General features: G+C 39.8%; 1 protein-coding gene and 1 pseudogene across 1 annotated transcript in view; both read right to left on the bottom strand.

Annotated features, from left to right (window-relative positions):
- The window catches only part of Trpm3 (transient receptor potential cation channel, subfamily M, member 3), an 884,432-nt gene that overhangs the window by 738,496 nt on the left and 122,098 nt on the right, over positions 1–23,838 (bottom strand). The window lies entirely within an intron of this gene.
- Positions 1,848–14,477, bottom strand: LOC134483975 (ubiquitin-conjugating enzyme E2 D2-like; annotated as a pseudogene).

The raw sequence follows: 23,838 nt of genomic DNA, 5'->3' as shown, positions 1-23,838 counted from the left end.
GACACCTGCTGATCAGTGGACTCTTGACTTGTCCCTTGTCCTTCATAAGAGACAATTTGATATCACTTTTCATGATCAATCACTTTGGCCAGTACTTAATCCTAACTGGGCCCTATTTTTGATACTAGATAATTTTTATAACAACAGCTGTGTTGTTTATTTCACATCCAAACAAGTGAATATCTCTCAGAGTTTGCAAATAAGATAACCACTCACGCAGCTTCAACAGGTACATCTTATGCAAACGAATCCATGCTGCACCCACCACTTTTGGTCTGCAAACAGAAAATGCCCATAGGTATGCTGTTAGACTTTTTAAAAACTGAGTTAATGCTTGATAAATATCTGTTTTTTACATACAAACGTAAAGCTTGACTTTCATCTGAAATACTAGAACACTGGGCAAGAATGGTGTCTCCCAGGAGAGGATCACACAGCAGAGTGAAGTCATGACCACCCACGTAAACTACAGCTCATTTTCTTCAGTGTCATACTAGGGTTCATGTTGTCCCACAGTAAACTGGAAAGCAAGACATTTTTATGCCCAAACTTCAATCAAAACTAGGCAGATGAAGACTCACACTGGCTTGAACTTCAAGAAACAAATGAGAACAGTTTTTTAATGGAAGTGCGAACTATTCCTGAGGCAAGATGAAAATTTAGTAAAGATTAAGGGGGCGTGAGACAAAATAGCAGCCACTCCCTGAAATCTGACAGGGAGTCAGAAATCTCAACTGAGCAGATAGTGTGTTTTCCTAAAGACATCCCAAGTAGGGGCAGGATGCTCGAAACCCTAAGTTTGCGCGTATGAGCACTGATCACAATCCCAACGACAGAACGTCACAAAAACATCTTACAAAGGTATGTATAGAGAGAAATTCTTCAAGATTAGAGACAAGTACATCAGCGTGTTGACACCTTGAAGTAATGTTGATTTAAAAGCTCCAGAGTCACATAAATAGGCATTGTAGACATCTTAGTGCAGTTCTCTCGAGAAACCAGTGCCTATGTCTTAAATATGTACTCTGAATTTCTTAAAAACCTCTCCTCTCTCTCATTTTGTTCTTGTTCTTCTTTTACTCCTCTCCCTCTCCCTCTCCCTCTCCCTCTCCCTCTCCCTCTCCCTCTCCCTCTCCCTCTCCCTCTCCCTCTCCCTCTCCCTCTCCCTCTCCCTCTCCCTCTCCCTCTCCCTCTCCCTCTCCCTCTCTCTGTATTGGCAGGTGTGTGTCAGCCTCACTCAATATCCATGTTTAAGCATGTACCCATGTTTATCATAATAAACTTAACTTTGATTCACTCTTACTCATCCTGCAATTCTCTTCTGCAAACAGTCAAGGATCCAGCTTTGTTTGATTGGAGTTCCCTTAGGAGGAGGGAACCCCTCAGGCTGTGGGAAACTGTGTTGGACTGTATCCTCCAGCCTACATGTTCAGCATGTAAGCCAAACATCTGTTCTGAAAGAAAATGACTGAAGGTAACAAAAACATCCTAAGCTTTATCCACAGCCCTCTCTGTCAAGCCCCCATGGACACTTGTACACACCACTACAGTTTGTGAAATAAACTATGACCTCAGATTCGATTAAGAAGCATGTGCTCTCAAAATTAACTCTCCATCAGTGCTACTAGGAGAAACATAAACATACTGATGCTTGGGTCTCAACCCCAGAGGATTTATTTTAACCTGGCTGTGTCATGGCCCAGAATTTTTTTTCAGCATCCACAGTTGGTGCTGATGCATCGTCAGGGCCAAGGATAATCTACCTAAAAGAAATGGAAAGCAGAAGTTCTCCTGGCAGTTTTAGACATTTTTAGAGACCCTGCATAATCTCTCTTTCTCTCAATATCTTGCTTTATAGGATCAGCTGATGAAGATTTAGTTTTCAATCCTAGCTGCAAGAAGGAAAAGGAAAGTGGAGCCCTACACACACACACCACACACACACACACACCACACACATACACACCACACACACACACACACACACACACACATGCACACATCTCCATTCTACAACTCAATCGACAGTGAGCCCCTCCACCAGAGTCTGCCTGTGAGGCTCAGGCACACACATACTGTTTTATTTATGTAGTATCTCAAGCAGAAGTGAGGAGGCCCCAAGGCCTTGCTACTACTTAGTGACTATCGCCGCAGCTTTTGTGGTTGATTACAGTTTAGCAAATGAGGACGCAGCATCTCAGCTACCAAGATCCTACATAATACTGTGGCTAAATTCTGGACTGAACAGAAAATCCCCAAAGATCTGATTTTGTAATGCAATGGAATCAGTCCTTCTTTATCACACAGATCTTTGGGGCTGGGGATGAATGACTGGAATCTTCTACCAAGCATCCGTTTATGGCCAGGGACTCCAGAGAACTGCTCCCTAGACTGAGGGAAGAAGACAGCCTTGCAATCTTTGTTCTTTCACTCTCATCCTACTGTCTCCTATTTTTAGTAGGTTCTAGACACAGAGAGTACAGAAAGTGTCCCTCTACTGGGAAGCTTAATTTGAAGGGTTTTAAAATTTTAAGAATCAAATAAATTTGGAAATAAAGCCAGATTATGAACTATCCTATACTAATATCCACAATTTAATGCCTCTTTTTGTATAAACATTTCACAGATCCCTGGAATACCCGTTCAAGGCTCTTTCCATGTCTGTTCTTACGCACCATTGTTCTCTGCATGTTCTTTTGAAATTCCTATGAAGCATAAATTCCATGTATTGTGGGACAGTGGACCATGCCAGGAAACTTGATAAGGCTGAGCCCCAGCACCCAGGCACCCACCTAAGATGGTAGGCGGCTCCCTGCTCCCTACCAGATTCCTGGCCTGGAACATAAGCCACAGAGTGTCACTTGCAGATTAGATTGTTTCCAATTCTTTGCTACAATAAATGCAGCGCTGAGCATTTCATCCTTGAAATTAATTATTTGCTTCTACTTATGCTATGTCTTAATGTGCTTGTGGAATGGAGTTGTGTTTAGCTCAGGGCACCTTCACCAGGGTGAGCTTCTCATGGCTCAGCAAACTGGGAGGCCTCAGGCTCCTGGCTTTCCAGCCTCCTCCTCGGTGAGATCCTTGTCTCCTTATTCCATACCTCCTTCTCTTCCCTTTCCTCTGTTTCCTGACACCATAGCCTCCTCCTTCTTTTCTTATCTGAATGTTTCCTTATCGACCCTCCAGTCAAATTCCCTTGTCTTTCTCTGATTCCTTCCAGCATCTTCTATTTCAGATGTTTACAATCTAAAGTCCGACTGCGCTCGGCTGCATTTTATTTTCATGTTTACACATGCACTGTAAGGCTTGAAAGTTATTCTAGCAGGTTATATAAAAGAGGCATCTAACTTAATTCGTCCCCAAGTTATTAACTACGAATTAATCAGTGCCTCCCTCCTTGGCTTTTTCCTCTTTTTAAATGGGAAAGAACTGCATTCTGTGGCTCCCTCTTGTTATCTCTTGTTATCACATATCTCTTACATAAAAGCTTTATTCTGAAGATCTACTTTGAATGTGTGGACTTATTTATAACCTTTAATTTTCAAACTAGAAGCACGTTTGTTTATTCTTTCTTTTTATAATTGCAGTGAATTTTTATAAAAAAAACAAACGAGGATTTTCTTTGATGATTTTATGTTGTCCATATTTGCTACCATGATATAAATTAGTTTTTCCATTATAATTTTCATCTTGTTTCCTTAATAAGGCATTTATTTTACATGTTTTAAAAGAAATATCTTGTAGTTATTAATTCTGCATCTATATATATATGTATATATATATATGTGTGTGTGTGTGTGTGTGTGTGTGTGTGTGTGTGTGTGTGTGTGCACTCAGGAGTGTGTACACTGAGGTATACACTGAGGTATACACTGAGCCCATGCATATGCTACAGATGCCAAAATAGGATGTGGAGTGCCCTGCTCCATCACTCCCTGCTTTATTCCTTCAGACGGAATCTCTCATTGAATCTGAACTTGCTATCTGGCCTAGGCTGGTTGACCAGTGATATACATGTCTATATTTCCCCAGTGCTGGAGTTACAGACATATACAGTTACACCTGGCTTATTTCATGTGGGATCTGGGGATTTGAACTCAGGTCTTTATACTTGTGCAGCAAGTTCTTTTCCCTACTAAAGTATCTGCAGTTACTGTGTGTGCGTTCCTCTTCCTGTGTGAGAATTGATGTTTGAGGTTGACATCTGGTCTCCCCATTACATGCGCGCAGACCCAGGCATCTGTGTACATGCAAACACACACCCACAGTCTTCTCCCACAGAGATAGTTAAAAACGATGCGGTTAGAATGTGCCTTGTTTGTGTACATTGTCACTGCCTAAGTATAAGGGTTATTTTAGCATGTGTTTGGGAAAACCAAGGGGAAGATTAGTAGGGGTGTTTATGAACCTGATTTAATCATCAGTTAGTGAGTACTACATTTATCTAGTCTTGTTAGCAATTTCAGCAAAATCTAGTTGTCATAACTATTTAATGATCTGTTCTGACTTCATTATACAGTCTGTCCTATGGGAGGTATTAACACCCTTAAATTAAAGGAACTAATCTCTTTCCGCAGTATCAGTGGAGGTTGGGTTGGACTTGTTCTGACTCCAAATGAGAGTTATTTTACACCTCAGCAAACAAAGTAATGGAGGGATTTGGTGTTTTGTCATTGAAGTTCAGATTTCTATGTGAAATCAAGGCAGTAAGAAAGTAAACTCTCAAGGAGGAGGCACAAAGGCTTTGGTGCTCCTGTTAAAGGTTGACGCTGAGTCATCAGAGCATGGAATCACAAAGACAGTTCTCATGCACTGAGATCTCGACTGGCAGTAAATCGTGTGCCTCTCAGGGTCCCTCCCCAAGGATGCCTGAGAGCATAGCCTTCCAAAATTCAGAGCTATCATGACATAAGAGTGATTGAGTATTTAATATGCTGTCAAGAGTTTCCCATTTGTCAGAACCTCTTTATGTCTCCTTAATATTTGAACATGTCACTCCACATTCCAAAGGCTCTTTAGAGCCAGCCTAAGAATCAGATCGCATGTGATAAACACACCTATTGCCAATTAAATTTTACACTTAATATTTTAATTCATATCGAATAAGTATAGACTCTCCCAATGTTTTACATTTTTACCAAGGAAAAAAGACAATTAGTCAGTTGTGCCATTTCCTTATAGCTATAAAGTATGATATATTTGTGGTGAGTGTTCCATTTGCTTTATTAGCATTAATAAAAATAAATCCAATGTCTCAAACAAGCATGTCTTATACTTTTAGAAGAAATTTATTACTGTAAGTAAAATGGACATGTGAAAATGTTACAGCAAAAACAAATCTGGGGGTTAAAAATCAATGCTAGGGTACCCAGTCCTTGTGAGAGAAATGATAGCAGGTAGGGGAGACATTAGGCACAAGGAGAAACACAGCTGCAGCTTGGTGACTGTGCCTCCTGTTGGTCATGTGCCTCAGTGTGGGGAGAGCTCCTCTAAATTTCTGTTGTTGCTACCGCAGCAAAAAGGAAGGTCCCAGGGCATTTGCTCACAGACGCGTGCTGATCAGGGCTCGCCATCATCAAAGACTGGAGGTCATTGTAAATATTGCTTGCAGTGTGGTTTTGACAGGACTTCCTAAAAGGGAGATCTGGTTCACCATGATTTGAGATGGAAAAGGGGTCATCTTCTACCATGACTATATCTATCACACATGCCTCATAAATATTCATGAAATCTGTTTAAAAATTTGGCAACCCAGATCCTGCTAGGGTGCGCCCCACCTCAGGCAGATCATGCCTATGTCTCCTCAGAGTGCTTTGCTTTGCTTAGCCTTGCTGAGTAAACTTTTGTTCGAATCGTCTATGTCTATGGACTTAATTATTTCTTTTTAGAAGAGCCAAGAGAGCCCCCTACACATACCACTATTGCCACCACCAGCAGCAACCCCATTACCACTGATAGATTAAGGTGAAAAATGCTTAGTTATTTAGTAGACATATGCAAAGGACTCAAGCCACGCGTCAAAATAAAGTCGGATGTTGGCAAGATCTACCACAATTTGAATTCCTAATGCTGGCTCCTTAGCTATTTTCTTGTACTTACAATTTTGGTGTAATTCTGAAATAATGGGCTTATGAACAATACACTGCACTTACTAAACATTTTGGAGGAACACATAACTTGAATACCAAGTTCATTGTTTCCATTTTCTCAGAATTACAGCCTGCCTGCAGCCAATATGCTGACATGTTAATTTGTAACTGAAAGGCACACACATTCATTTTCATCAGAATACCATGGAAAATCATGGTAGAGTTGACAAAGATGAGAGCGGGGAGAAAAGAGGGCCTCAGCACGATATCTGCTTCCTAACTTCCTGAGGGTGATTTGTGGGCTGAACATTGAATAGAAGATTTACATCATCATTCAGACCACGGACAATAACTTCATAACAGAAAACAAACCTTTAACAATTTGTTGTCCATAAAAGAAACAGGCACATCTTATTAAGAGGGATGCAAAAGTGCTAAACTATTAAGATGTGTAAGCCATCTTTACATAAATAAAATAATATATAATTACAAGGTTGGTTTTAAGTACATACAACCTGGATGTCTAGCAAACTCTGAACTTGAATGAGGTAAGAGTGAATGTAAAACTGTTGAAATTCAATGTAAGCTGTCATGCTATTATATTTAGATATTCCCAACAGAAACAAAACTAACAAAACATGAATCTAATCTTGAATTTATCATAATATTGGAAACTGAAACCATATGTCACGACTCTTTAACTAACAATGCATTCTATTTATCAACCTCGAAAAAGGCATTGTAGCCTTGAAGAAGAGACTTAGGCTATACAGTCGATGATTACAATAAGATATGTAGTCTAAATCTTCCTCCCCTGGAGGGACAAAGAGTAAAATATCCTTGAAAGCAGTACTTTTTGAAATTCATTTCCCATTGTTCTAATCTCACAGCCTCCAAGATTGTTTCCTATTTATGTGATCTGGTCACTAGGGTACAAGTCTTTGCTCAAAGAGTCTTACACAACTAGCTGACATAGTTCCTACACGATGTGAAACTTACATTGTGATTTAAGGGGTGGGCAAGGCTTACAAAGTTGTGTTTGGTGACTTGGCTATTGTGAATCAATCTTCTAGGATATGTCACCTCCTCCAAATGACCAGAGACTTTTATTTTATGATATGATACTATCAAAACTCTTATCGAAATTAAGTCACTAAATTAGGCTTAAACTAAATTAGATTTTTTTTTCATTTTTTAGCCACCATACAGAAGATACTAAGACAACAAAAGATGAAAGATGCTTATGTATATCTGGGATTTATTGGCTAATTTTTACATCTGTTCCTGAACTGAGGTGGGGTTTTTTTTGTTTGTTTTTTGTTTGTTTTTTGACAGAACTACAAAAAGTATTGGGGAGATTATTCTATTATATTAATATATTCCAACAATATTTCTTCATCTCTCTTCATCACAAAATTGTGAGAGCATGACCTTAAAGAAAACACATAATAGTGTAATCTAATATTCTCCTAAGAGTTCATTGAACATACTTCCTAGGAATATGTGGTTTTAAATCTTATACATGTGGCCAGTAAGATGGATGATTCAATACATAAGGGCACTTGCTGCCATGCATGAAAACCACAATTTGATCCTCCATAAGATCTGTATGGTAGGAGAGAACCAACTCAAGAAGTAGGCCCCTGCCATGTATAAGCCATGGATTTCACACACAATAAATATATACATGTAATTTAGATAAACACACATGCTTATGCACAAAGAGGTATGGAAAAACAAAATTGCTACCAAGAAAATATTTTTTGTGAATTAATCTTTAAATTCTGCAAAAAAAAAAAAAAAACAAAAAAAAAAAACCCACATCAGTACTGATTTTAACACTAGGAAAACATGTTCTACAAAAACTTCAAATATTTTCCAGAAATTTTCCGTGAAACAGATGTAAAAGGAATTCTAGTTTTCATGACTTTGACAGTGTGAATCACTACACGTAATTGTAATATTTTCAAAAGAACAGATTATTTGATCAGCGTAATAATAGATATCCCAGAAATAGACACTTATAAATATAGTCATCTGATCTTTGACAAAGAAGCACAGACAGTGCACTGGAGAAAACAGCCATTTCACCAGGCAATATTGGAACAATGAGGCAGCTGCCTATCAAGCACAGGAAAAGACTAGGGTGCAGTATGGGAGAGAGGAGAAAGGATCTAGTGACAGACTTAAACTATTCCCAAAGGGAAACAAAATATCCATAGTCCTAAATGTAAAAGACAAAAGTGTAAGACTTCCAGAAAATACCACATAAAGAAACTCTATACTTGCCCAGACATGGAGATGAATTTTCAGACAGAATACCAAAGGTGCTAAACATGAAAGAAATAACTGGTCAACTGGCATTGATTAAAGCTAAAATATTCTCTGTGAAGCATTCAGGCAAGAAAATGAGAAGGTAGTCTACAGACTTGGATAAAAATATATGCAAACCAAATACTAATATGGGGTGGTCATACAAAATAGACCAAGCGCTCTCACGACTCAACGGTTACAAAACAATGCCATTAAAACCTGTCAAAAATAAAGGAATAGTCAACTGCCCCGGGGAAGATGTACTAAAGGGAAAGGAACATTCAAGATGCTTCCCATCATATGCCAGGAGGAACACAAGTTACACAAATGAGCTGTCCTTCATTTCTATTGCTACAGTGCAAGTTCCAAACATGACGCCGCCCAGTTCTGACAATGTGGAACAAGAGAACCCCCCATGCGTTGGCTGTGGGGATACAGAACGAAGCCACTTCACAAGATAGCCTGCCGTCCTCCCCTTCACTTTCTTCCTCTTTCTTTTCCCACGCAGGCAATCGTTCTGCCTTTGAGCTGCATGCATGTCTGACAGTTGCATCCAGGACTAAGGAGGCCTTACCACACCATCTATGGACTGTGCTTCTTGACTGGGATGGTTCTCCCTGAGTGCCTTCTCAACTGTCTTGGGAAACATCTGGGAGATGAACAAAGTGAGCTTCAGATGTGTCTGTGAAGTGTTTTCCCAGAGGCTATTAGGTCATGGGTATTCTGATACAGTGGTATCTTTTATGATGGATTCATGGTTTGAGATAACTGCTGGAGTGTGGTGGGAACTCTAGAATGTAGGTTCTAGTGTAGAAAGCCACTTAACCGATGGGGTGCCTTGGATAGGCGACTCTCATTCTCACCGCTTCCTATCTCTCTGTTCAGCTTTCTGGTTCTCAGAGTTTGAGTGGCTCCACCACACCTTCTAGATTTGGAATCTATAGGCTAAAACAAAATACCTAAAGTTGTTTGTGGATTTGTCACAGTAAACAAAAGTTCATTGGCACATTGGCCACACCCAAATCACCTGAAAAGCTGTGTCTACACAAAACACTGTACAGATATTTACAGTGACTTTATTCAAGTTGCCCGTACTGTACCCCTCACTCTCTTCAGATCATGTCTTCAACTAGTCATGCTAGAAGGACCCACTGTGCCATGTTCCTTGGAGAGTGAATGGGTAACAGTGGCACTGCATCCAGACAGCAGCTGTCACTCAGTGTGGATAAGTGACTTATCAAGACACAAAATGACACAAAGGAAAGTAAGCCTACAGAGAGTAAAAGTAACCAGTATAAAGAGTCCACACACTACCTGGTTTGACTCTATCCCATGCTGACCTACCCCAATCAGACCTATGCAGATGACAGGGTTTATCTCAGCCACAATGCCAGGAAGTGAAGCAAACAAACAAAACACCATGGTAACTGTGAAAAGAACAGCAGTTGCTGAGAATTGAGGAGGAACAGGTCAGCGGGTAGAGCGCGGATGTTTCATATGCTAGTGAAATCCTCTCCACCTTTTCCGCACCACGGTTGATACAGGCTGCCCATCTTCTTTTAAAATTCATAACGTGTTCAGTCCCCAAAGCAGAGTCTCTTGTAAACTACGGGTTTGTGTGATAGGGCCGAGTCAATCAGTGTGGGTTTGACAGTTGTTCCCAGTATAACCCTCTGGAAGAGAATGCTGACGTTTAGAGGGGCTGTGCATCTGAGATGTGCATGGGAGAAGGGGACAGCTCTGTATTTGCTGTTTACTAATACTGTAAATCTAAACCTTCTCTGGAAAGGAAACTATTGAAAGTCAATATACTGAAAACCTAAAAAGTTAGATTTTTCTTTCGGGAGCTTATACAACTTAAATCATGTAGATAAACAAACTTCATACTTTAATAGTTTTAACAATAGAAGGTATTTCATAGATTATTTCTAAGTTTTGGATGACCTACTTTCAGTCAAAATTAGCCTTACTTTAAGGAAATTATAAGGGGACAGTGAAAGTCTTAACAGCCATTGATGTTTCCTGTAAGATGCTTCTTCATCATGTATCTGAGGCCATGAGTAAACCACGGTGTGTTTTAACGAGTAAAGAACATGCCCTTTGTGACCCCTGGTGTCCCTTCATTCATCTTGATTCATTGCGAAGAATTTTTGATTCTTAACTTTTCAAAAATCTCTCCTTCGCCAATTTGATGCTTGAGGCTTCGGTCAATACTGAAGTTTGTGAAGCTTCACTCTCAGAAGAAGGGAACAGAATTCATTTAGCTCCGCAGCACTGACTGCCTCTGGCTATGGAGTGTGAGTTCTCCCCTTGTTCCCGTGAAGCACCAGTAAACTCTTCTACTTCCTCACATCTATTTATTTGGGTTTGATGGCTGTTGTTGTTTTTGTTAAAATTGGGATAAGATGATGAAAATTAATCACTAGGAAGCAAGAACCCACCTGTCAAACAATTAATATTTTTAGCTGTGTTTGGATTCTTCCTGCATTTCTGTGATTACAAATATGTCATGTCCTGAACCTTCAATCCTGTTTTTAGGTGTTGTTGTGATATTTACTCATAATATAAATTACAGATATTTGTAATCATTTTAAATCTTTACAAGCACCCCCACTGAAAGCTGACAGTGTCACCCCAGAAGTCAGGTGTTTGAATTATTTCCCCGCAGCTGGAAGCTACAATGTAATAAAGTGGTTTTCTATGGTGAAATCTTAGAGGGAATATCATTTTCAAAGTAACATTATCTTGTATTAAAAAAGTCAGTACACTACAAACCTCCTGACAGGAAGTTTTCAAAGCCATTCCGTATTGGCCATAAAGATAACGCGTTTAACTATAACAAATGCACCATGAATACCATTGTCATAGAGCTGTGTTTCATATAAAAACCACAGAGCTCGGCACTTACCAGATTATCACATACATTTCTTACTGACTCCTTCCTTCGTCACTCATCACCCACCAGGAGATTTTTCCTGCTCTGCCATCCTGTGTGAACGATTCCATTTGTTCTCCTGTTCCTTCCCTGGTCCATATTATTTAAGAGGTTATTTTAAAATAAAGACAGATATATTTCAGCTCATATCTACCTCACAAATGCTTGATGCGTCTCAGGAATTGAAGGAAAGCTACATGCAGGGTGAAATGGCAGGCACAGTTTGAACCCAAGGTCCAAGTGTCAACTATAACTGCACTGCCCCACCGCACGCCACCTGCCTGTGCTCCCAGAGGAGAGTCTAACTCAGGAGCGAGGTCAGTGGGCAAGAAACCCTAAGGACGATGCCTTTGGCACAGGGAAAAAAAGTCAGTAGCTGAAGGCATTCCTGACTTGTGGACCTGAGCTGCTTTGTGATGCCCTCAAAACATGTCAAGATCTTCTCAACTGACAATCCGATTTGAGGATAAGCAAGCAAGCAAACAAAACAGAAAAGGCAAAGGCCTCAAGGTCCAGGTAGTGGGCACAAGCCGAGAAGAAAAGCAAAGCTGCAGAGTTAAGCCTGAGAGAGTTCAATCTGGGCGCCTCACTGGGGGCCCAGCATGGGTGGACTGAAGTGAGCAGCTGTTGTCCTCCTGGACCTCACAGTATAGCCCACCTCCGTCCTCCCCTTTCAGCTGGGACTGGAAGAACACACTCAAGTATGCTAAAGTAACTACTCTAGTCAACACAGTGTTAATTCACACTCCTTTGAGGCGACCAATCACTTCTGTTGTACAGACACCCCAAATGCTCACAGTATGTAAAACCCAAGAGAACAGTGGGGGCAGAATGCTCAAATTCTCAGCGCTTCCTGGTTTAAAGGGTTTCCCTCAACATCCCCAGCTGTCTCCCTGGGTCTAGACCTCAGCTCTGTCAGCCATGACTGATTTTTGCAACTTAAGCTGTATGTTTCAAAGCTGTAATTAATTCTAAGACCATGGACTCCAGCTATACTTGTAGCTGGCTGTTAAATTAAAATGAGTATTAATCTTATCGAGCTCATTTATTAAAAATCAATTTCACTAAGGAAAATACAGTTTAAAGGGACTGTGTAGGATATTAAAGGCATTTAATTAGAACACAGAAGATATGACACAACATTTTTCTTTTGAGATCTCTAAAGTAAAATAAATCTGACATTTCTGTATCACACTTTCTCTTTGCAAACTGAGCTTTTCTGTGCTCATTTACAAACTAAATCTAATACTGCATTATCTATATACATATACATATATATGTATATATTATATATATAATAGATTTATTTTTCCAAGTCAAAAACATTTCCTCTTAAGGGATATATATATATATATATATATATATATATATATATGTACATATATATGATATATGTTGTTTACTGTTATTTTCTTGTGGATCCGTGATAGACTTTACTCAAGAAAATGGTTTACAAACCATCAACTTGTCTTCTGTTGTCATAATTATCAATTATTTCAATCCACTGCTGTAAAATGTCAAGGACCTAATGATGGGGTTCCATCTGCTACCCTGACTGAGAAACTGATGTCAGACTTGAGAGACATGAGAGAACTGGTTAATTTAGCAATCGAGGGAACAGAAAGGATTACTCTGTGTGTGAGTTGGGATGTGCATAACCTGAGTGTATTGCGCTCTTACCTCCTATTATCTATGGATGACAGACTTTTCCAGTTGACCCTTCCTGACAATGACAACAGTAGACATTTCTCTAAAACACACCCCTTCGGCTACTCTGTGCCCTTATCTTTTTCCCTGAAGGCCCCGATATCTTCCTCTCATGGTACTTAGAACAATGACTTCCCAAAATGCCCATATCTTGATCCTTGAGACTTGTGAATATCCGTCTTCATCATGCAAGTAGATGGCTCAGTAAGACTAAAATGGCTTTGCGGTTGTGCCCAACCTTATCACATGGATATGTAAAAGAAACCTAGGGGCATGGGAGGCAGAGAGAGGATAGAGAAAGATAGAATACTATTGTTTGTGAGGAAGGAGGGCAGGGGTATGAGCTCCCCTGAGTCTCTTGGGAAGAATCTGGTCCGCTGCCACTTTTAGCCCAGTGAGACCCACCCTAGACCTCTGACCTCCAGAACTCTAATATATTTCTATTGCTTACATCATGGAGATGGTGGAGAATAATTAAAACAACAGGAGAAAACTGATACAAGTTTATAAGAAGGGAACAAGATTGTGTGGGCCAACTGACCATCACTTGTCAGATGCCATTCACAGCTCTACAGTACCACTTTTAATCCTCTTCAATTAAGAGTCTGAAGGCACTTATCTTTCAGTCTTTAGCATGGAGGACAGTATTCTGACCCATGGTCATTGTGCAGTCTTTTGATTTTTGTTATTCTATTTTGCCTTTTTTCTAGAAGGCAGGAAGCATGTACTTCTTACCAGAATATTTTATGGCATCTTGATGGCATATGAATAGTGAGATCAAAGGCTCAAAATAAATCTATATGTGCAAAAGAAAGTGATTGATTATTTTTAACAGTAATTAAAGTTTATTTCAGCTATAATACAGATCTTAGGACTCTAAGGTATACTTGAGTCCGTTTCTGAAATATTCTGTGGTACTTATCTGTTTTAGAGATTCATGCAATCTCTGGCACTAGGGGACCACCTGGACTTCAATCACATAGCAGTGAACAAATGCATAAGAGAACTTTAAAAATAGATAAACCAGGAGACCACTGTGAACTTAGAGTATTAAGACAAATTCTGCCATTACAGTTAATATTTAGATGATAAATTTTTGTTGTAAATGCAACCTTAGGTGACTTGAAGGAGTAGTCTTTAGGAAAATAAATTAACAGAAAGAATACACCACCTTGATATGGGTTGAAATTAGGTCCCATAATTGTGGCTTTCCAGGGAAACTTATCTTCTCCAACTGGACCTGCAGAACACTGGGCCGGAAGGCCATATGCCAAATTATTATGTTTCAGGACCATAGTCTGTGATCTTTGATCCAAGGTCCAGCCAAACTTTGATTATCCTGGTAGTGAGGAAAGATTGTCTCCTCACACCAACTCTGCCAAACAAAGACACTTTGTTCCTAAACTGATCAGAGGTTAGATCTGAAGGGTCTGCACAGAGGCAGGTCATGGGCTGAGGGTGAATATTTCTAATGGGAAGGGAATTGTGTGTGTAGAAGTGCAACAATGCTTTGCTAAGTAAAAACAAACAAATAAATAAACAAACAAACTGATACATAAAAGCAATGTTTGTATTTCTGATAAAGTCATAATAAATTGCTCAAAATATGGAAAAATAAAAATCCTGTCCCTTTTTTTCTATTTATATTTTAAACCACTATGCTCATTCTTTGTCCTACTAAAATAGCTTTTTTCCATTTGTATTTTGGTCAAAAGCGGTATTAATTGTGTTCTCTTTTATATTTTGGCCCTTTGTTGGATAAATGCTTCAAATACAGACAACAAATTGCCTCTTAAATATATTCTAGAAAAAGTAAAGGTAAAGTATTGGGCTTCAACTTTTAAAGTAAAGTGGGAAACAAGAAGTGGTAAGTGTCCTAGCAGGTAAAAGCACAAGCTTGGTGATCTGAGTTAAGTCACCCAGAATTTGTGTGGAGGCAATGTACAAACTTGTCTTGTAACAACATGTACAGAGACATGCATATCATAACACATATGTACTGACCTGCATATGAATGCACCCCCACATACCCACCCACAAATAATAATAATAACGAAAACAAACTAAATGAAGCTTTGTAAGCAGTTTCCGTTAACTCAGAGTCTGTAGTAATTCAGATGAGGAAATTAGTCACTACTAAAAACAAAGTTATTAAAAAGGCAACCAGAGCCATGCAGGCCTGTAGGATACAGCTAGAATCCCAGCCTTCTGGAGGAGGATCATGAGTTCAAGGCTGGTGTGGGCTGTATAGTGAGTTGAACTACATAACAAATTCCTGCCTCAAAAGGAAAGAAAGAAAGAGAGAAAGAAAGAAAGAAAGAGAGAGAGAGAAAGAGAGAAAGAAAGAAAGAGAGAAAGAGAAAAAGAGAAAGAAGAAAGAAAGAAAGAAAGAAAGAAAGAAAGAAAGAAAGAAAGAAAGAAAGAAAGATTGGAAGGAAGGAAAGAAGGAAGGAAGGAAAGAAGAAAGGAAAGAAAGGAAGGAAGGAAGAGAAAGAAAGAGGAAAGAAGGAGGGAAGAAAGAAAGACAGAAAGGGAATAACATTTGAAATGTAAATAAAAAATATCCAATTAAAAAAGAGAAATTTAGAAAGAAAAGGAGAGGCAGCAGCTCTCTGCTCCCAAAACCCGTGGGAGAGAGACCTCACCGCCTGATCAGGTGGGCACTCCTGAGGCTGCAGAGTGGAGGAGACCACCAACACTGCCCACCCCTGCCCACATCCCTGGCCCAAGAGGCAACTGTATAAGGCCTCTGGGTTCCCGTAGGGGAGGGCCCGGGAGCGGCAGGACCCCTGCGCCTGAGACACTGCCGGAACCTGAAGGAAACAGACCGGATAAACAGTTCTCTGCACCCAAATCCCGTGGGAGGGAGAGCTGAACCTTCAGAGAGGCGGACACGCCTGGGAAACCAGAAGAGACTGCACTCTGTGCACATCCAGGCGCCAGAGGAAAACACCAAACGCCATCTGGAACCCTGGTGCACGGAGGCTCCCAGAAAGAGCGGCGCAGATCTTCCCGGTTGCTGCCACAGCGGAGAGGACTTAGGCAGTACCCCACGAGCAAACTTGAGCCTTGGAACCACAGGTAGGACCAACTTTTCCCCTGCAAGAAACCTGCCTGGTGAACTCAAGACACAGGCCCACAGGAACAGCTGAAGACCTAAGAGAGGAAAAACTACACGCCCGAAAGCAGAACACTCTGTCCCCATAACTGGCTGAAAGAAAACAGGAAAACAGGTCTACAGCACTCCTGACACACAGGTTATAGGACAGTCTAGCCACTGTCAGAAATAGCAGAACAAAGTAACACTAGAGATAATCTGATGGCGAGAGGCAAGCACAGGAACCCAAGCAACAGAAACCAAGACTACATGGCATCATCGGAGCCCAATTCTCCCACCAAAGCAAACACGGAATATCCAAACACACCAGAAAAGCAAGACCTAGTTTCAAAATCATATTTGATCATGATGCTGGAGGACTTCAAGAAAGACATAAAGAACTCCCTTAGAGAACAAGTAGAAGCCTACAGAGAGGAATCGCAAAAATCCCTGAAAGAATTCCAGGAAAACACAATCAAACAGTTGAAGGAATTAAAAATGGAAATAGAAGCAATCAAGAAAGAACACATGGAAACAACCCTGGACATAGAAAATCAAAAGAAAAGACAAGGAGCTGTAGATACAAGCTTCACCAACAGAATTCAAGAGATGGAAGAGAGAATCTCGGGAGCAGAAGATTCCATAGAAATCATTGACTCAACTGTCAAAGATAATGTAAAGCGGAAAAAGCTACTGGTCCAAAACATACAGGAAATCCAGGACTCAATGAGAAGATCAAACCTAAGGATAATAGGTATAGAAGAGAGTGAAGACTCCCAGCTCAAAGGACCAGTAAATATCTTCAACAAAATCATAGAAGAAAACTTCCCTAACCTAAAAAAAGAGATACCCATAGGCATACAAGAAGCCTACAGAACTCCAAATAGATTGGACCAGAAAAGAAACACCTCCCGTCACATAATTGTCAAAACACCAAACGCACAAAATAAAGAAAGAATATTAAAAGCAGTAAGGGAAAAAGGTCAAGTAACATATAAAGGCAGACCTATCAGAATCACACCAGACTTTTCGCCAGAAACTATGAAGGCCAGAAGATCCTGGACAGATGTCATACAGACCCTAAGAGAACACAAATGCCAGCCCAGGTTACTGTATCCTGCAAAACTCTCAATTAACATAGATGGAGAAACCAAGATATTCCATGACAAAACCAAATTTACACAATATCTTTCTACAAGTCCAGCACTACAAAGGATAATAAAGGGTAAAGCCCAACATAAGGAGGCAAGCTATACCCTAGAAGCAAGAAACTAATCGTCTTGGCAACAAAACAAAGAGAATGAAAGCACACAAACATAACCTCACTTCCAAATATGAATATAACGGGAAGCAATAATCACTATTCCTTAATATCTCTCAATATCAATGGCCTCAACTCCCCAATAAAAAGACATAGATTAACAAACTGGATACGCAACGAGGACCCTGCATTCTGCTGCCTACAGGAAACACACCTCAGAGACAAAGACAGACATTACCTCAGAGTGAAAGGCTGGAAAACAATTTTCCAAGCAAATGGTCAGAAGAAGCAAGCTGGAGTAGCCATTCTAATATCAAATAAAATCAATTTTCAACTAAAAGTCAACAAAAGAGATAAGGAAGGACACTTCATATTCATCAAAGGAAAAATCCACCAAGATGAAGTCTCAATCCTAAATATCTATGCCCCAAATACAAGGGCACCTACATATGTAAAAGAAACCTTACTAAAGCTCAAAACACACATTGCACCTCACACAATAATAGTGGGAGATTTCAACACCCCACTCTCATCAATGGACAGATCATGGAAACAGAAATTAAACAGAGATGTAGACAGACTAAGAGAAGTCATGAGCCAAATGGACTTAACGGATATTTATAGAACATTCTATCCTAAAGCAAAAGGATATACCTTCTTCTCAGCTCCTCATGGTACTTTCTCCAAAATTGACCATATAATTGGTCAAAAAACGGGCCTCAACAGGTACAGAAAGATAGAAATAATCCCATGCGTGCTATCGGACCACCACGGCCTAAAACTGGTCTTCAATAACAATAAGGGAAGAATGCCCACATATACGTGGAAATTGAACAATGCTCTACTCAATGATAACCTGGTCAAGGAAGAAATAAAGAAAGAAATTAAAAACTTTTTAGAATTTAATGAAAATGAAGGTACAACATACCCAAACTTATGGGACACAATGAAAGCTGTGCTAAGAGGAAAACTCATAGCGCTGAGTGCCTGCAGAAAGAAACAGGAAAGAGCATATGTCAGCAGCTTGACAGCACACCTAAAAGCTCTAGAACAAAAAGAAGCAAATACACCCAGGAGGAGTAGAAGGCAGGAAATAATCAAACTCAGAGCTGAAATCAACCAAGTAGAAACAAAAAGGACCATAGAAAGAATCAACAGAACCAAAAGTTGGTTCTTTGAGAAAATCAACAAGATAGATAAACCCTTAGCCAGACTAACGAGAGGACACAGAGAGTGCGTCCAAATTAACAAAATCAGAAATGAAAAGGGAGACATAACTACAGATTCGGAGGAAATTCAAAAAATCATCAGATCTTACTATAAAAACCTGTATTCAACAAAACTTGAAAATCTTCAGGAAATGTACAATTTCCTAGACAGATACCAGGTATCGAAGTTAAATCAGGAACAGATAAACCAGTTAAACAACCCCATAACTCCTAAGGAAATAGAAGCAGTCATTAAAGGTCTCCCAACCAAAAAGAGCCCAGGTCCAGACGGGTTTAGTGCAGAATTCTATCAAACCTTCATAGAAGACCTTATACCAATATTATCCAAACTATTCCACAAAATTGAAACAGATGGAGCCCTACCGAATTCCTTCTATGAAGCCACAATTACTCTTATACCTAAACCACACAAAGACACAACAAAGAAAGAGAACTTCAGACCAATTTCCCTTATGAATATCGACGCAAAAATACTCAATAAAATTCTGGCAAACTGAATTCAAGAGCACATCAAAACAATCATCCACCATGATCAAGTAGGCTTCATCCCAGGCATGCAGGTATGGTTTAATATAAGGAAAACCATCAACGTGATCCATCATATAAACAAACTGAAAGAACAGAACCACATGATCATTTCATTAGATGCTGAGAAAGCATTTGACAAAATTCAACACCCCTTCATGATAAAAGTCCTGGAAAGAATAGGTATTCAAGGCCCATACCTAAACATAGTAAAAGCCATATACAGCAAACCAGTTCCTAACATTAAACTAAATGGAGAGAAACTTGAAGCAATCCCACTAAAATCAGGGACTAGACAAGGCTGCCCACTCTCTCCCTACTTATTCAATATAGTTCTTGAAGTTCTAGCCAGAGCAATCAGACAACAAAAGGAGATCAAGGGGATACAGATCGGAAAAGAAGAGGTCAAAATATCACTATTTGCAGACGACATGATAGTATATTTAAGTGATCCCAAAAGTTCCACCAGAGAACTACTAAAGCTGATAAACAACTTCAGCAAAGTGGCTGGGTATAAAATTAACTCAAATAAATCAGTTGCCTTCCTCTATACAAAAGAGAAACAAGCCGAGAAAGAAATTAGGGAAACGATACCCTTCATAATAGACCCAAATAATATAAAGTACCTCGGTGTGACTTTAACCAAGCAAGTAAAAGATCTGTACAATAAGAACTTCAAGACACTGAGGAAAGAAATTGAAGAAGACCTCAGAAGATGGAAAGATCTCCCATGCTCATGGATTGGCAGGATTAATATAGTAAAAATGGCCATTTTACCAAAAGCAATCTACAGATTCAATGCAATCCCCATCAAAATACCAATCCAATTCTTCAAAGAGTTAGACAGAACAATTTGCAAATTCATCTGGAATAACAAAAAACCCAGGATAGCTAAAGCTATCCTCAACAATAAAAGGACTTCAGGGGGAATCACTATCCCTGAACTCAAGCAGTATTACAGAGCAATAGTGATAAAAACTGCATGGTATTGGTACAGAGACAGACAGATAGACCAATGGAATAGAATTGAAGACCCAGAAATGAACCCACACACCTACGGTCACTTGATTTTTGACAAAGGAGCCAAAACCATCCAATGGAAAAAAGATAGCATTTTCAGCAAATGGTGCTGGTTCAACTGGAGGGCAACATGTAGAAGAATGCAGATCGATCCATGCTTATCACCCTGTACAAAGCTTAAGTCCAAGTGGATCAAGGACCTCCACATCAAACCAGACACACTCAAACTAATAGAAGAAAAACTAGGGAAGCATCTGGAACACATGGGCACTGGAAAAAATTTCCTGAACAAAACACCAATGGCTTATGCTCTAAGATCAAGAATCGACAAATGGGATCTCATAAAACTGCAAAGCTTCTGTAAGGCAAAGGACACTGTGGTTAGGACAAAACGGCAACCAACAGATTGGGAAAAGATCTTTACCAATCCTATAACAGATAGAGGCCTTATATCCAAAATATACAAAGAACTCAAGAAGTTAGACCGCAGGGAAACAAATAACCCTATTAAAAAATGGGGTTCAGAGCTAAACAAAGAATTCACAGCTGAGGAATGCCGAATGGCTGAGAAACACCTAAAGAAATGTTCAACATCTTTAGTCATAAGGGAAATGCAAATCAAAACAACCCTGAGATTTCACCTCACACCAGTGAGAATGGCTAAGATCAAAAACTCAGGTGACAGCAGATGCTGGCGAGGATGTGGAGAAAGAGGAACACTCCTCCATTGTTGGTGGGATTGCAGACTGGTAAAACCATTCTGGAAATCAGTCTGGAGGTTCCTCAGAAAATTGGACATTGATCTGCCTGAGGATCCAGCCATACCTCTCTTGGGCATATACCCAAAAGATGCCTCAACATATAAAAGAGACACGTGCTCCACTATGTTCATCGCAGCCTTATTTATAATAGCCAGAAACTGGAAAGAACCCAGATGCCCTTCAACAGAGGAATGGATACAGAAAATGTGGTACATCTACACAATGGAATATTACTCAGCTATCAAAAACAACGAGTTTATGAAATTCGTAGGCAAATGGTTGGAACTGGAAAATATCATCCTGAGTGAGCTAACCCACTCACAGAAAGACATACATGGTATGCACTCATTGATAAGTGGCTATTAGCCCAAATGCTTGAATTACCCTAGATCCCTAGAACAAACGAAACTCAAGACGGATGATCAAAATGTGAATGCTTCACTCCTTCTTTAAATGAGAAAAAAGAATACCCTTGGCAGGGAAGGGAGAGGCAAAGATTAAAACAGAGACTGAAGGAACACCCATTCAGAGCCTGCCCCACAGCTGGCCCATACATATACAGCCACCCAATTAGACAAGATGGATGAAGCAAAGAAGTGCAGACCGACAGGAGCCGGATGTAGATCGCTCCTGAGAGACACAGCCAGAATACAGCAAATACAGAGGCGAATGCCAGCAGCAAACCACTGAACTGAGAATAGGTCCCCCGTTGAAGGAATCAGAGAAAGAACTGGAAGAGCTTGAAGGTGCTCGAGACCCCAAAAGTACAACAATGTCAAGCAACCAGAGCTTCCAGGGACTAAGCCACTACCTAAAGACTATACATGGACTGACCCTGGACTCTGACCCCATAGGTAGCAATGAACATCCTAGTAAGAGCACCAGTGGAAGGGGAAGCCCTGGGTCCTGCGAAGACTGAACCCCCAGTGAACTAGTCTATGGGGGGAGGGCGGCAATGGGGGGAGGTTTGGGAGGGGAACACCCATAAGGAAGGGGAGGGGGGAGGGGGATGTTTGCCCGGAAACCGGGAAAGGGAATAACACTCGAAATGTATATAAGAAATACTCAAGTTAATAAAAAAAATAAAAAATAAAAAAAATATTCAAATTAAAAAAAAAAGAAAGAAAAGGAGAAAAGAAAGGCAGCTAAATGAAGAACTCCTTAACATGAGACACTGCAATAGGGGTCTCACTTCATATATTTTTAAGAACTAAAATTGTGTTTTCTCTAAAACTAAAATGTTACCATCCCATGTTAGGACAGAATTTCCACAATCACATACTACTCAAAGTTCCTTTATGTCCTCAGTAGAGGACAATCAAGTGTCAAATACATCACTTGGTTGTTTTCTTCAGTGGGTTGCTCAACACTCGTAGTTCGTCTTCAGTTAGTAAGTGTGTCAGCATGACACGGAACCCTGTCAGGTTCTGGGTGAGCGGGAACCTCTCTGACAAAGCCGGGATGCTGGTCATAGGTTCCGGCTAACACGCTGGCTCTGATGCTTGCTTCACAAGGAGCCTCTAAAGATTCTTTCCCTTTGGTCCCTCACCTCTAAAATAGACACTGGAAGCTGGAAGGGAATTGAAGTTTTTCTTTCTTCTTTTTGAGTCATGATTCTTTTAAGATCCTGTTGAACTACAATTAAAATAAGATTTTAAATTAAAATTTCAACTTAATTAGTTTTGATACTCAAAATCAGTACTACAATCTAGATAATGGACACAACCTTTGCCCACTAAAGTTTCTTTATGGCCTCTCTTATATAGAACCCCTTCTAACCCAGCTTCCAACTCCCATCTCAAAGCAACTATGAGAATGCTGCCTATTTCTAGAGATAAATGTGAATTTTCTAAAATCTTATATAATGACAGTCACATAGACAATGCTCCTCTTTTTTATTCTTCCTACACTTAAAGCTATCATTTGGAAATTCACCTATTTTGCTGTGTGTGCTAATTGTTGTGTTATTTCTTAAGATTTTGAAAGAATAACTTTAAAAATTCATCCAAAGACCAATGTAGGAAAATGAACATCATTAATTCCTAGGACTCTCCATACACAGATAGTTTTTGGTTTTATTCCTTCAGGTTTGCCAGAGATCCAAAATCAAAGGACACAGTTAGACACATAGAAAATGTCTTTGCATGGAGATGTGGCTAAAGAGAGGACAGAAAAGTGCCCAGATGAGCTGTCCAGAAAGCTAGTTATATTGTTTCAATGTAAACCCTAAGTCCCATGACCAGTGGAGCCAAGATCTATATCAAAGTGAAAGATCAAATAACAAGAGGCATCTACATACAAAGTCAGGAGAAAATGGATGTCCCAACTCAAGAAGAGTGAGCTCATGCAGATTAAGCTGTTTTGTCTTAGTCAAATCCTAAATAGACTGGATGATACCTGTTCACAGCTTATAAGCATTTTCTGCCCCCTCCAACTTTTGTAGATAGAAGTCTTCACGGATATGCCCATAAGGCACAGTTTACCAGCTTCTCTACATATGCTTCACAAGATTGTATTAAATTAATAAAATTATTTTAAAACCCACTTGTCTCTGTCCTAGCAACCCCATTGCTTTGGCACAAGGAGGCAGACCTTAGACACAGCAGAGCAGAAAATTAGTGCTTCATGCAGAAAGGATAGTTTAGAAGGGAAAAGAAGAAACTCCCTGAGCATCAATTTTAGTTTTTAAATTGCCTGAAAAGTAGAAATTAAAATTCTAATATGAGATGAAGTTAGATCTTTGTACCTTGTTATTTTAAGGACTGGGCCAGCGTAATTAGCGCAAGCAAAGAATTAGCTGAAAACAGTTTCTGATCAAGGTACAGACAGGAGGAGTAAAATTAAGAAGCAGGGACGATTCAGGTCACAATTGTAATATGTGTATGTTTCTTAAGTATC

Source organism: Rattus norvegicus, chromosome 1, assembly GCF_036323735.1.
Source record: "Rattus norvegicus strain BN/NHsdMcwi chromosome 1, GRCr8, whole genome shotgun sequence".
NCBI lineage: Eukaryota > Metazoa > Chordata > Mammalia > Rodentia > Muridae > Rattus > Rattus norvegicus.
Note: the sequence above shows the minus strand (reverse complement) of the source record. Positions and strands in the feature narration are given on the sequence as shown.